Source organism: Colobus angolensis, unplaced genomic scaffold (assembly GCF_000951035.1).
Source record: "Colobus angolensis palliatus isolate OR3802 unplaced genomic scaffold, Cang.pa_1.0 Scaffold133, whole genome shotgun sequence".
Lineage (NCBI taxonomy): Eukaryota > Metazoa > Chordata > Mammalia > Primates > Cercopithecidae > Colobus > Colobus angolensis.
In genome coordinates, this window is record NW_012114411.1 from 2,200,334 (window position 1) to 2,211,392 (window position 11,059).

The 11,059-nt window shown below is 44.5% G+C and overlaps 1 protein-coding gene across 1 annotated transcript in view; it reads right to left on the reverse strand.

Moving 5' to 3' along the window:
• Window positions 1–10,901, reverse strand: part of BEND7 (BEN domain containing 7) — an 83,139-nt gene extending 72,238 nt beyond the window's left edge. Inside the window, exons 1-2 of the mRNA XM_011934237.1 lie at window positions 10,674–10,901; window positions 8,846–8,929 (exon numbers count right to left, since the gene is read on the reverse strand). The gene's annotated coding sequence lies outside the window, so the exon portion shown is untranslated. The remainder of the gene's footprint in view (window positions 1–8,845; window positions 8,930–10,673) is intronic.
• Window positions 10,902–11,059: the final 158 nt, after the last annotated feature.

Genomic DNA, 11,059 nt, shown 5'->3' on the forward strand with positions numbered 1-11,059 from the left:
GAAGTGAGGAAGTACACAGTCTGAAATGTAAGGAAGGAGAGCTGCTGCAGGAATGAAAAGTGGTCTGGTACGGCTGCTGTACATGGAGGCAAGAGGGGAGTGTCAGGAATCAGCTGGAAGAAGTAGACGGGGGCAGTTCATGCAGGGTCTCAGCTGTCATGCTAGGGAGTTTGGGTGCACTTAGATGACAAATAATTTCAAGCATCACACCTACAATCCCAGCACTGTGGGAGGCCAAGGCTGGAGGATCGCTTGAGGCCAGGAGTTCAAGACCAACCAGGGCAACAGAGGGAGACGCTGTCTCTACAAAAAATAAAAAAATTAGCTGGGCATGGTGGTACATGCCTGAAGTCCCAGGTACTTGGAAGGCTGAGTAGCTTGAGCCCAGGAGTTGGAGGCTTCAGTGAGCTATGATCATGCCATGCACTCCAGCCAGGGCAACAGAGTGAGACCCTGTCTCTGAAAAATGGAAAAGAACTTCAGGCAGAGGGGCAGCCCAAGTTGCACACAATACTCTCAGGAACCGAAAGGCACCATGTGGATCGCAATGGCTGCAGGTTCAGGTTTCTGCCCTTCGCCAGCCCCACTCCCCTGCTATTGCTGGGGCACTGCTGTCCGGGTCACTTTCTCTCCGATAATCTGCTACTTGTAAGGAAAACAGACTTCCTGCGCCAACATCCCAGGTCTATTTTTAACTTTGAGATGCAGAACACACTGGTTCAAAATCCTTGTTTCACCGTATAGACGGCTATATGATTTTCCTCCGAAAATAAAATCACAGAGAGGCTGAATTGTCAACACGTTTCCTTAGATTCTACCCTTCATGACTTCATTATTATTTTTTTTCAATGATTTGGTCATGACCAGTGTAAGAAAAGTAAAAGACCACAATATGTTACACTTTTAATTTACAGGACCGTTGCTGAACCACAACGAGCCTTCCTGAGAAACAGAAAGAGGTGGTTTTTCTTCAGGACAGCTGCTGCCCCCACGCGGGCCGTGGCAAGCAGCTGCAGGCTGCATGTTAGCCCCACTGGCCCCTCACAGGGCCCCCTTGGGCAGGTACAACTTGGGCGGCTGTGTGCAGGGGCCCAACTCCCTCAGAAACCTGACAGGCACCAAGGTTGGTTGGTGTGATCTTTAATACATGGCTGTATGTCCTTAAATTAAGGTAGAAAAGCTTGCTTCATGTGGAATCTGAGAAGTCAACAATGTCAACATCGGTTTACAGACGGGCCAGTGCTACCTTAAGCACCTTTCTAAAGCTGTACCTGTGTTAGAGCAGAATAAGGAACAAGTAGAACAAAGGTGATTTTCCAATTTTGGTTTCCAACATGTCACTGGCTTTCACATGTGAGTTCTCCTTTTCGGTCTCTTTTAGATTTGAAAAAAGAAGTTGTATCTCACAAATCAACATCAGAAATCCCAAATTTCTACTCTAGTATGTTACAGAAACTTAAAGTTAAATGAGGCATCTTTTAGTTTGGCTCACTAAATGTCTCTAAAATCTCAATATAGCAGTATACTTTACAATAAATCTTCAGAGTCCTAACGACAGTGTCCAATATATTCATGCATGTAAATCACATATCTGAAGACCTATCAGCAGAGTACCTATTACGGATACAGCATTGTGCTAGGTTCTCAAAGGATCCAAAATGAATTCAGGTCACACTTGCCCTCTAGGATCTGACAATTTACATTAGGAGCGATTAGAAGAGTCCTGCAAATAAACAACTCCATTTCAATGCGGCAGCTGTTAAGGTTCGGGGGAGGATCTGCTGGGTGACTTGAGCACAATGAAGCCACACACAAAAATAAGTAAATATTAGGCATCACACGGTGAGTGCCAGAGAAGAGTACTGTTACTACTTAGTGCCCAAGTATAGGAAGAAAAGATAACTTCTAGGCCGGGTGCGGTGGCTCACGCCTGTCATCCCAGCACTTTGGGAGGCCGAGGCGGGCGGATCATGAGGTCAGGAGATCGAGACCATCCTAGCTAACACGGTGAAACTCGTCTCTACTAAAAATACAAACACATTAGCTGGGGGTGGTGGCGGGCACCTGTAGTCCCAGATATTCGGGAGGCTGAGGCAGGAGAATGGCGTGAACCCGGGAGATGGGGCTTGCAGTGAGCCGAGATGGCGCCACTGCACTCCAGCCTGGGTGACACAGCGAGACTCTGTCTCAAAAAAATAAAATAAAATAAAAGGTAATTCCTAAATCTGGGAGAAGGAGGAAGAATGGGGTAATAAAAACACAAACAGTGTTTTTCAGTTTGAAAAAGCATTTTACCATACAGGATTTCCCATGTGTGCCAGGAGGGCCAACATTATTCTTCTATTATAGAAGATGAGGAAAGCCCTCAAGAGTGTTATCCAAGGTGTCACAGCTGGAGCCTGAGATTTGAAGCAAGGTTTTCTGACTCTAAATCCGACTTCTCTCTACTATGCTATGTAAACTGAGAAGGCTTACAGGCCAAGGTAATATTTGAACTGGGCTTTAAAAACCGATGGGAGAGACAGGATTTTAGGGGAAGGAGTTTGGAAATGGGGTAAGGCATGGATGGAGAAGCAGCCACTGTGAAACGGCGGAGATGAGAACGGGAAGGTGCTTTAAGGAGGGAATGATGTGGCCGGTTTGACAACAGCACATGTTTTCAGTGAGGGTGAAGAGCAAGAGAAGGCTGGAAAGGTGGTTTAGGAACAGACAGCGAACTGAACGAGGGGGAGAGCAGGGTTCACTCCTCCACGGCAGCGTGTTACAGTGGAAAGACTGCGGCCAGGCCATGTCCAAATTCCAGATCCAGGCTCTTGTCTCCTAGCTCTATGACCTTACATACATTAACAATTCTAAAGGCCCATTTTTCTCATATAAAAGTAGAAATGACAACACCTTCTCAGAGCTGGTCTCAGTGTTAAATGAGATAAAGTTCGGAAGTGCCCAGCATACACGGGAGATAGTAAACAAGCCCTAGCTCCTTTCTTCCCAGCAGGAGGGGCTTTCCCAGGCTGCAGCTCCTGGCCACCCCATTCCTTCTCTCTGTGGAGCCCCCTCTGCACCTGGAAGTCCTGCTTTAGGAAGCCGGCTGGCTCAGCGGAAGGTGGTTGCATGAAAGCTGGAGACAGGGAGATGTAGATGTGGTCGGCTCACACTACGCATACTAAACACTCAGTGAAGGGCTTTGCCTTGATTCTAGAACCCATGACAAGGCAGCTGAAGTCTCTAAGCAGGAGAGGGGATGAGAAGTTATGTATTGAGATCAGCCCATGTGAGCAGATTGGAGCAAGGAGTTGTGGCAGCTCTGACAAGGTGAAGAGCTCAGAAGTGGATGTCAGGAGACCCAACTGGAAAGTGTGGTCAGCTACTAATGACCATGTAGCCTTGGGCAAATCACTTTCACCTCTGAGTTGGGGTTCCCATTTGTAAACCATGAGGCCACCCAACACCAACCTCACAGTGTAGCTGCAATAGAAACTAAATGAGAAATGGGGTGCCCGTATGGCCTAAATACAAATGCCTCCCAGGCTTCAGGCAACAAGTCATACATGAGAACGACAAAGTTCTGCATCCACAGCTACTGAAACACATGTATATGTGCACATAAATTGAAAGAAGCTATCGGTATTTAAGTCTCCTCAACAGGCTCTCCAAACTTTGACTTTGCTTGCAATTGTTTTTGAAGCCATTTTTCGGTCCTACAGTATAATCAGACATATCAGGTGCTGTATGAAGCCTTGGGAACAGTCTAGACCAGGGGTTTTAAAATAGTGACTGGGGGTGCCCTAACATTCTGCAAAGGCCCACAGAGGAATGTGGAACGCACATAAGGTGCTCTGGGTCTCCTCGACCTTACTTCAAGCAGCTCTGCTCCCCTTTGATCTGCTGGACACGCTGGGGGTTCCGCTTGGGAGCGCGTTTGAACAAAGCCTGCCATGCAGTTAAGGGCTTGCTTTGGAGACAGGCAGACCCTGGCTTGCATCCTGGCTCTGGCACTGAGTAACTCTGTGAACTCCTCAAATTCTTCATCTATCAAGAGGGAAAAACAACACGTTTCTTGGGACAATTGATGGGATAACATTTACAAAGTCCTTTACATAGTGCCTGGCACACAGCAAGCTCTGGGTAAATGACACTATTACTGGCCACATACTTAACCCCAAGAGACACTCCAGGTTGTCTGTCCTGTTCATTCCACCACCAAAAAAGGAGAGGACTGACATGAAAGAGCACAGGGACACAAGGACGCAGTGGGGCCAGGGTGCTGAAGGTGGAGCTTTTACGGGGAGGAACAGAGTGGGGAAGCACTTGCTTCCAAATACTGGGATTTCGGGGTTCTACTTTTCCCCCTTGGCCCTTCATTTCCCCTAAGGTTGCAACTCCTGCCCCAGATATGGTGACACACTAGACCGTTCTTCCTCTTGGGAGCAGAGACTCAGCTCCTAAGCCTTTTGAAACCAACCAAGAACCAGGGTGGGACCCAGGCCACCTGACTCCAGGTGAAGACCTCCTCCATCTTACAAACAGACCTGCCCAGTCCTCCAGGGAGGAGAACGATGTCGTGGCTGGGAGATAACTCTCTAACTTGTAAAAGTGCACAGGAAGTTTTCCAGTGTGTCCTCTTTGGGGAGATTCTGGGGACTCTAGTGGGGGCAGCTGTCATCAAGAAAGCCATTGAAAAGAGATTTCAGAGTTTCAGAGACGTCGATCCTGCTCACCTGGCATGGCAGCCACATTGTGTGCTTCATCTATGGAAAGCTGAATAACTGAACTGAATACTAAAAAGAGTAACTAGAACAGGGCTTGGCATGGATGAAAACGGAGCACAATGAATTTCTGTTGAATGAATGAATGAATGAGACTGAACACCTGACAAATATGTTTCAAATGTACATACTATGATAAATGCAACCCAAAATCCAATGTGTGAAAAGAAACTTCATTTTATATTTGTATTAGTGCTATGAATAATAAATTAATTGTCTCATTAAAATCCTTCTATAAGTGCCCTGCTAGCAGCTAAGGCCTCCTCCATGAGCCTTGGCTTTGCCTGGCTCCACAGGGCAGAGGGGAAAGATCTTTGAGAGGAGGCCTAGGTTTACTCTGGTCTCTGCTATTAATGAGCAGGTCAGGTAACTGAGCTTTGGTTCCCAACATTATAGGAATCATTATATCTACCCTAAGTACCCCACAGGTATATGGTAAAAATCCCGAGAAAACAGATGTGAAAGAACTTTCTAAACCATAAGGTGTAACACTCATGGTCAAGCTATAATGATGCTTACTGCTGGCTCCCTCACCCTTCCCACCTGGAATCTTCTCCAGGGAGGAGAAATACAGGAGCGAATCTTTCCTGTAGTTCAACATCTCTGCTTCGCAGAGCCCTCCCCTCTACCCCTTCCAACTCTGCATTTGCTGTTGCCCTGACCATTCACATTTGTCATTTAATTACTGTTGACAGGGGGGCGGTTAAGTGCAGTGTTCAAAGCTCAGGCAGACCTGCACTGGAACCCCACCTGACCTGTGGCACTTCCTACTTGCGAGACCTTGGGCAGGTCACCTTGACATCTCTAGGCTCATCTACAAAATGGGGATGACGATAACTCGTACAGATATTCTGCAAAGAGCCACTCAGGTCTTTCATGCAAAGTGCTCAGTGTGCTGCCTTGCACACAGTAAGTGCTTAAACAACTGTAGCTCTTACGATTGCTGAATACTGCACCCTCTTTCCTGAATTTGTCCTGTCTCCTCTCCAACTGGATCTGAATCTCCGAGAACAAGGTCCCTGTCCTATCCATTTCTGTGACTATCTCTGACCTCACTCCCATGCCAGAAAAGTGCTGAGTTCGGAGTATTTTCTCATAAAGACACTGGGTGAATTAACGGAACCGTTTTCCTTCAAACAGTGCTTAAATCTTCATTGTAGTCCCATCACAGCCAGCTTGAGAAAGTCAATGTCCACAGGGTAAAGTAACGTCTTCTGACCCTATTATCCAATTAAAAATATGTAATTCCTAAAGCACTCGGCCAAGCCATTTACACTACTGAGCTACCCGACCATGTGAGATGCACTATGTTCCTTAACAGCCTAAAAACGTTCCACAGAAGGAGACCTGATGTGGGAAACTCTGCCACATTCTGGAAGAGTCTTTTTCACCTGGGACATAACCTTTGATCTTATAGATGCAGATAGTACTAAAGGGAACACATATGTTTGAATGTAGAAAATCCTATAGAATATCCCTGGGACAGTGTGTCAGTACTTTGTTACAGGGGAAAGAGTTCTAGTATTTTGGTACCAAAACCCCTTGGATGTCATAAGCTTCCCATAGAATTCGACATCTTTATGGACAGGCTTTAGCAATTTATAAAGTAAACATAATTGAAATATTTAAATCTATGTTTTGAAAAGTGTAACTGTAAAAATATAAACTATAACACTGTCAACAAAAAAATTCCTACTTCCGGATGCCATCGGTAACTATTCTCATTTGTTCCAGAAATCATGTTTCTGTGACAATTTCTGTTATTTTTTTCCTAACTGACCTAGAGATCACAAAATAAAAATGTTATTTGGGAACCAACTACATCGTGACCTCAGAATGAACAAAAGATTGAGAATAACCCACAGCACACTCCCAGGCTGTTCAATCTTTTGTCTCTTGATATTGAAGGCCTTCTTGAGCAACCACTTTGAAAGTGTATCTATTTCAAGCCTGGTCTTTCATTGGAATTCTTGTATCTTCCTCAACTCGGACCAGGAAGAAGAAAATCAACAACATCTATCATCTTTGGGAGTTTCCAGCTTACTGAATCCTGGGCACTAGCATCCTGTTGCTCTTCAGCTTCCCCTCTCTTATCCTTACAATTCACTTCCCTCATAGTGACCTTACCACTTTTCTAGTACACAGCAGAAAGCGCGGGAAAGCCTGCCTTGCTGGAGAAGAACTAAATCAAGGACATGATGTTCCATTTGTATGGTGAACGTAAATTTTCTACTAAAGGGCAAATTCGTTATTTCAAATGGCTTATAGAGTGTACTTTGATAATACAGAATTCCAACTGACCAGCCAGGCGCGGTGGCTCACGCCTGTAATCCCAGTACTTTGGGAGGCCAAGGTGGGTGGATCACCTGAGGTCAGGAGTTCGAGACCAGCCTGGCCAACATGGTGAACCTCTGTCTCTACTAAAAATACAAAAAATTAGCCAGGTGTGGTGGCGGGCGCCTGTAATCCCAGCTACTTGGGAGGCTGAGGCAGGAGAATGGCTTGAACCTGGAAGGCAGGGGCTGTAGTGAGCCGAGATCATGCCATTGTACTCCAGCCTGGAGAATAAGAGCGAAACTCTGTCTAAAAAAAAAAAAAAAACAGAATTCCAACTGACCAAGTTTAGGGGACTGGAAAGACTGAAATCCAAGAATATTCTCTTTCTGGGCCACAGCATTTCACTTGATTATTAACCTTCTGGCTCCTAGCTCTCTTTAACAGTAAACGGGTACTGGGAGCAGTGCTGGCACCAGTGATATTCTTTCCCTCAGCAAAAAGATCCATGTGCCATTAATGAACGCTCATGTAAGAAATGCTGACATTTCCCTCCTAGTTTTCCTCTTAAAGTATATATTAATATTTGACTTCTTCCCAATGCATCCCGACCCACCCTTTTTATCCCTCAAAGCAAAACCAGGGAGATCCTGGTGAGAGCTTCGTTTGAAGGCTGACCCACACTGGGTCTGGGCAGCAGTCCTGCTACCTGAAGTCCCCTTTGATGGGGTAATTGTGGCTTTGATTGTAATCGCTCTTGCTCTGACCCCTCTCATGTTCTGCTTCCTTGCTATGCAGTGCTGGGCCCTCACCCTGCTACCTGGGATTGCAGAGGTCCAAGATGGGCAAGGTGGAAGCCAAAGGCCACACCATCTACTCTCCACTCTGATCTTATGGGTACTTCACTCTTAGAGGCAAAATCCTACATGGTTGCATTTTTGGCTGATGGTGTGCAAATAAAAAACTGCACATCCAAAGCCTTTCCTGTACAGCGTGTGCGCCAACACTGCACATGGGAAAGGTGGCAATGTTTGTGGCTACCTACCTACCCATCATGCAGCTACACTTGCTGGAAAGTCTCGGAGATGCTGCTTTAGCTCTGCTCGTCCCTGACGTGAGCTGGGAACAAGGATGGTAAGAGGAAAGCATGCTGTTCCCCCTGCCCCAAAATGCTGGTGTGAAAGGGGCACAAAGCCAGGAAAATGAGGAGCTCTTTGATGATAACTAGCACTATCAAGAGCTGGTTAGGCAGACAATCACACTTTTATTTTCCTTATGCTTTTTGACTGTAGATTTAATTTAATTTTGTCATGGCAGGATTAGCAACTGGGCCACAGAGGTGAAGGGACATTATAATAAGACAGCACATTAATCCTCTATCCCACCCAAGGCAGAAGCAAAACCAAACAAATAGCCGCTTCCTGGAAATTGAATTTCTGTTATCCAGATGTCAAAGATGTAATACCCCAATTACACAAACTATTGCCAGTGAAGCATGCCAGCGAATATGCAATGTAAATGGGGTGAGCGCAGAGCCACAAAACTGCACAGTCAGCATCTGGCTCTGTGAGTGAGTGATAATTAGCACTGTGTGTAGACACTAATAAACATTTATGTCTGAAATTACAACTTTTAGCAATGTTAATAAGGGATATATTGGCAATCTGTAAAATAAAAGGTCTTGAAAAGAATGTCATACATTAAGCAATGGCAGACATTTCCCGTTCCTGAACAATTTCCTTTTTCCCCCTAATTGCAAATGGCCACGATGTTTTGCTGAGAAATTAATTGACATAGGAACCTACCTAAAAAAATGGGTTGTGTCTCTTTGGCCTCCCCATTAACATCGTTGCTGAATTCTGGGATCTTATACACCTCATGGTGATAATCTGGCATGAGAAAACAACCAAAAATTAGAATCCTAATGACCTCAAGATAGGAATAAGCAGTCAAGTCTAGAATCTCATTCTATTTATTATGTATAATCTATAATTTATAAATAAACTTTTTGAGAACTGAATTAATCACAGAATTTGTAGTCGATAGTAATTCCTAAAACTTTGCTTATTCTGGAGTATGCAAACTTGAAAGATTACTTTGGCTTCAGAAGACAGCTTTGCTTGATCACACCATTTTCACGGTAAATTATGCCCACAGATGCCAATTTTTAGGTTTTTTTTTTTTTTTATTTGAGGTGGCAAGTAACGTTTGCCCAATCATAGAGCAGGAGAGGGTTCCAAATATCTCTTCACAACCCATTTTCACCAGTGTATCAACAGTATGCTTTAAAGTTAGCCAGCACTCTAGTTTTCTCAGTTTACCCAGAAAATCTCAGCCTTTAAGCAGCTTAAAGGCAAGCACACATGAAAAATACTGATTTGTTATTTCAAATGTAGTATGATTTGGATAAGAAAGCAAGATTTTCATCTTTCACACAAGTGACTCTTTCACTTTCAGCTACTGCACTTTATTTAATATGCAACAGTTTATTTTCTAAAACTGCACCTGCAGAGAGAGAGAAGAATCAGACCTATAATTAAAAAAAAAAAAAAAGAAAAAGAAAAAGAAGGAAAAACTTGCTATGTCAGTCAAAGTTTAAAATACAATATTTTACAAGCTTCTCTATGGAGGCTACTGCACTTTGGCTTCTATTTTTGAAAAGTAGGGTCACTTAGGCATGAAGACAGAGGTTCCTCCTTAACACCTACTCCCCTTCCTCTGACCTTAGATCTCCCAGGACCAAGTCAACAAAACTACTCTCACTTTTAAGATAAAGCAGTTAAGTTCTCTGAGGTCATCAATAAGAAAGCAGCCTACATTCCTGAATGAATCAGATAGCACCATCAGGGCAGTCACCCAGACAGAGACTTTTAAAAGTCCAAGTAACTGAGTAATCAACACGGATGTGGAAAAAAAAAATTTACTCAGAAAGTGGGAAGAGCCAAGTATTTTGAATGCGTGAAACTATTTCAGGCCTCTTTCATTAAACAGTGTCCAAACTAAATTAGGGGAGGCAGATAAGAATGAATCTTCAAAATGCCTATCATCAAACTGTTTTCAGACGAACCAAATTAACATCTTAGCTAGCTTAGCTCAGTTTGAAAAATTCGATTACTTGTAATTGTCCACGATTTTTCACTAATTTTCATCAGTTTACAAGTGACTTTTGCAGGTCGTTGAAGAGTTTCTACCCTGATGCCAATGCTAGGGAAAACGACAGAGGAAAAGTGGACAGGTTCTGTGGTGTGGCTTTGACCTCAACTTGATTAAAAGACGACATTTAAACAGAGCGAGTCTAAACTCAATATGAGGACTTGTGACATTACAATGAACAAAGTCACCTGCCCCTAATTAAAGATGACAATGCATTTTGAGATATATTTTCACGATGGCTCTTACCTTGAGTTATCATTAAAAAAAAAAAAAAAAGTCAAATCAGGAAGATAAAGACTCTTAACAAGTAACTGAACACAGACAAGACTGTATTCCACTTTCCCCTCCCTGACCAAATACAAACCCCGAGAGTGTGGTGTACACCTGTTAATTCGTCAGGAACTATTTGGATTTTCTTTTCTTCCTTTTTTTGTTTTAGAGGACACTTATCTGACTGCTACGTGATCTAGTCTAAAACACCTTTCCAACCCAAATCAGCTAGCTAGAGATGTTGGATGTCAACAATTCCGCCTTGGGCTAGGACACGGCGTGAGCTTCTTTCTCCTTCTTAACAAGAACAACAACGGTCATCCTTTTTCCTCCTTCTCTGGGAGGGGGGAAGGGGAAAGACCCCAGAAAACAAAAACAGCAAATCTCAGATTCGATGGTCCACGCTCGGCCTGATGGCCAGGCAGGTCCGCGGCCGCCCCAGTTCAGCCCCGGAGGCGCCCCGAGGAGGGCTCGGGCCCCCCGGTGTCATTGTTTGCTAATTTCCTGAGCTGCCCTCCGACTTGTTTACGTTAAATAACACCCCGGCTCCCCCCGCACAACTTTCCCCGCCGCCCGGCGTGTGCGGCTGCGGCCCT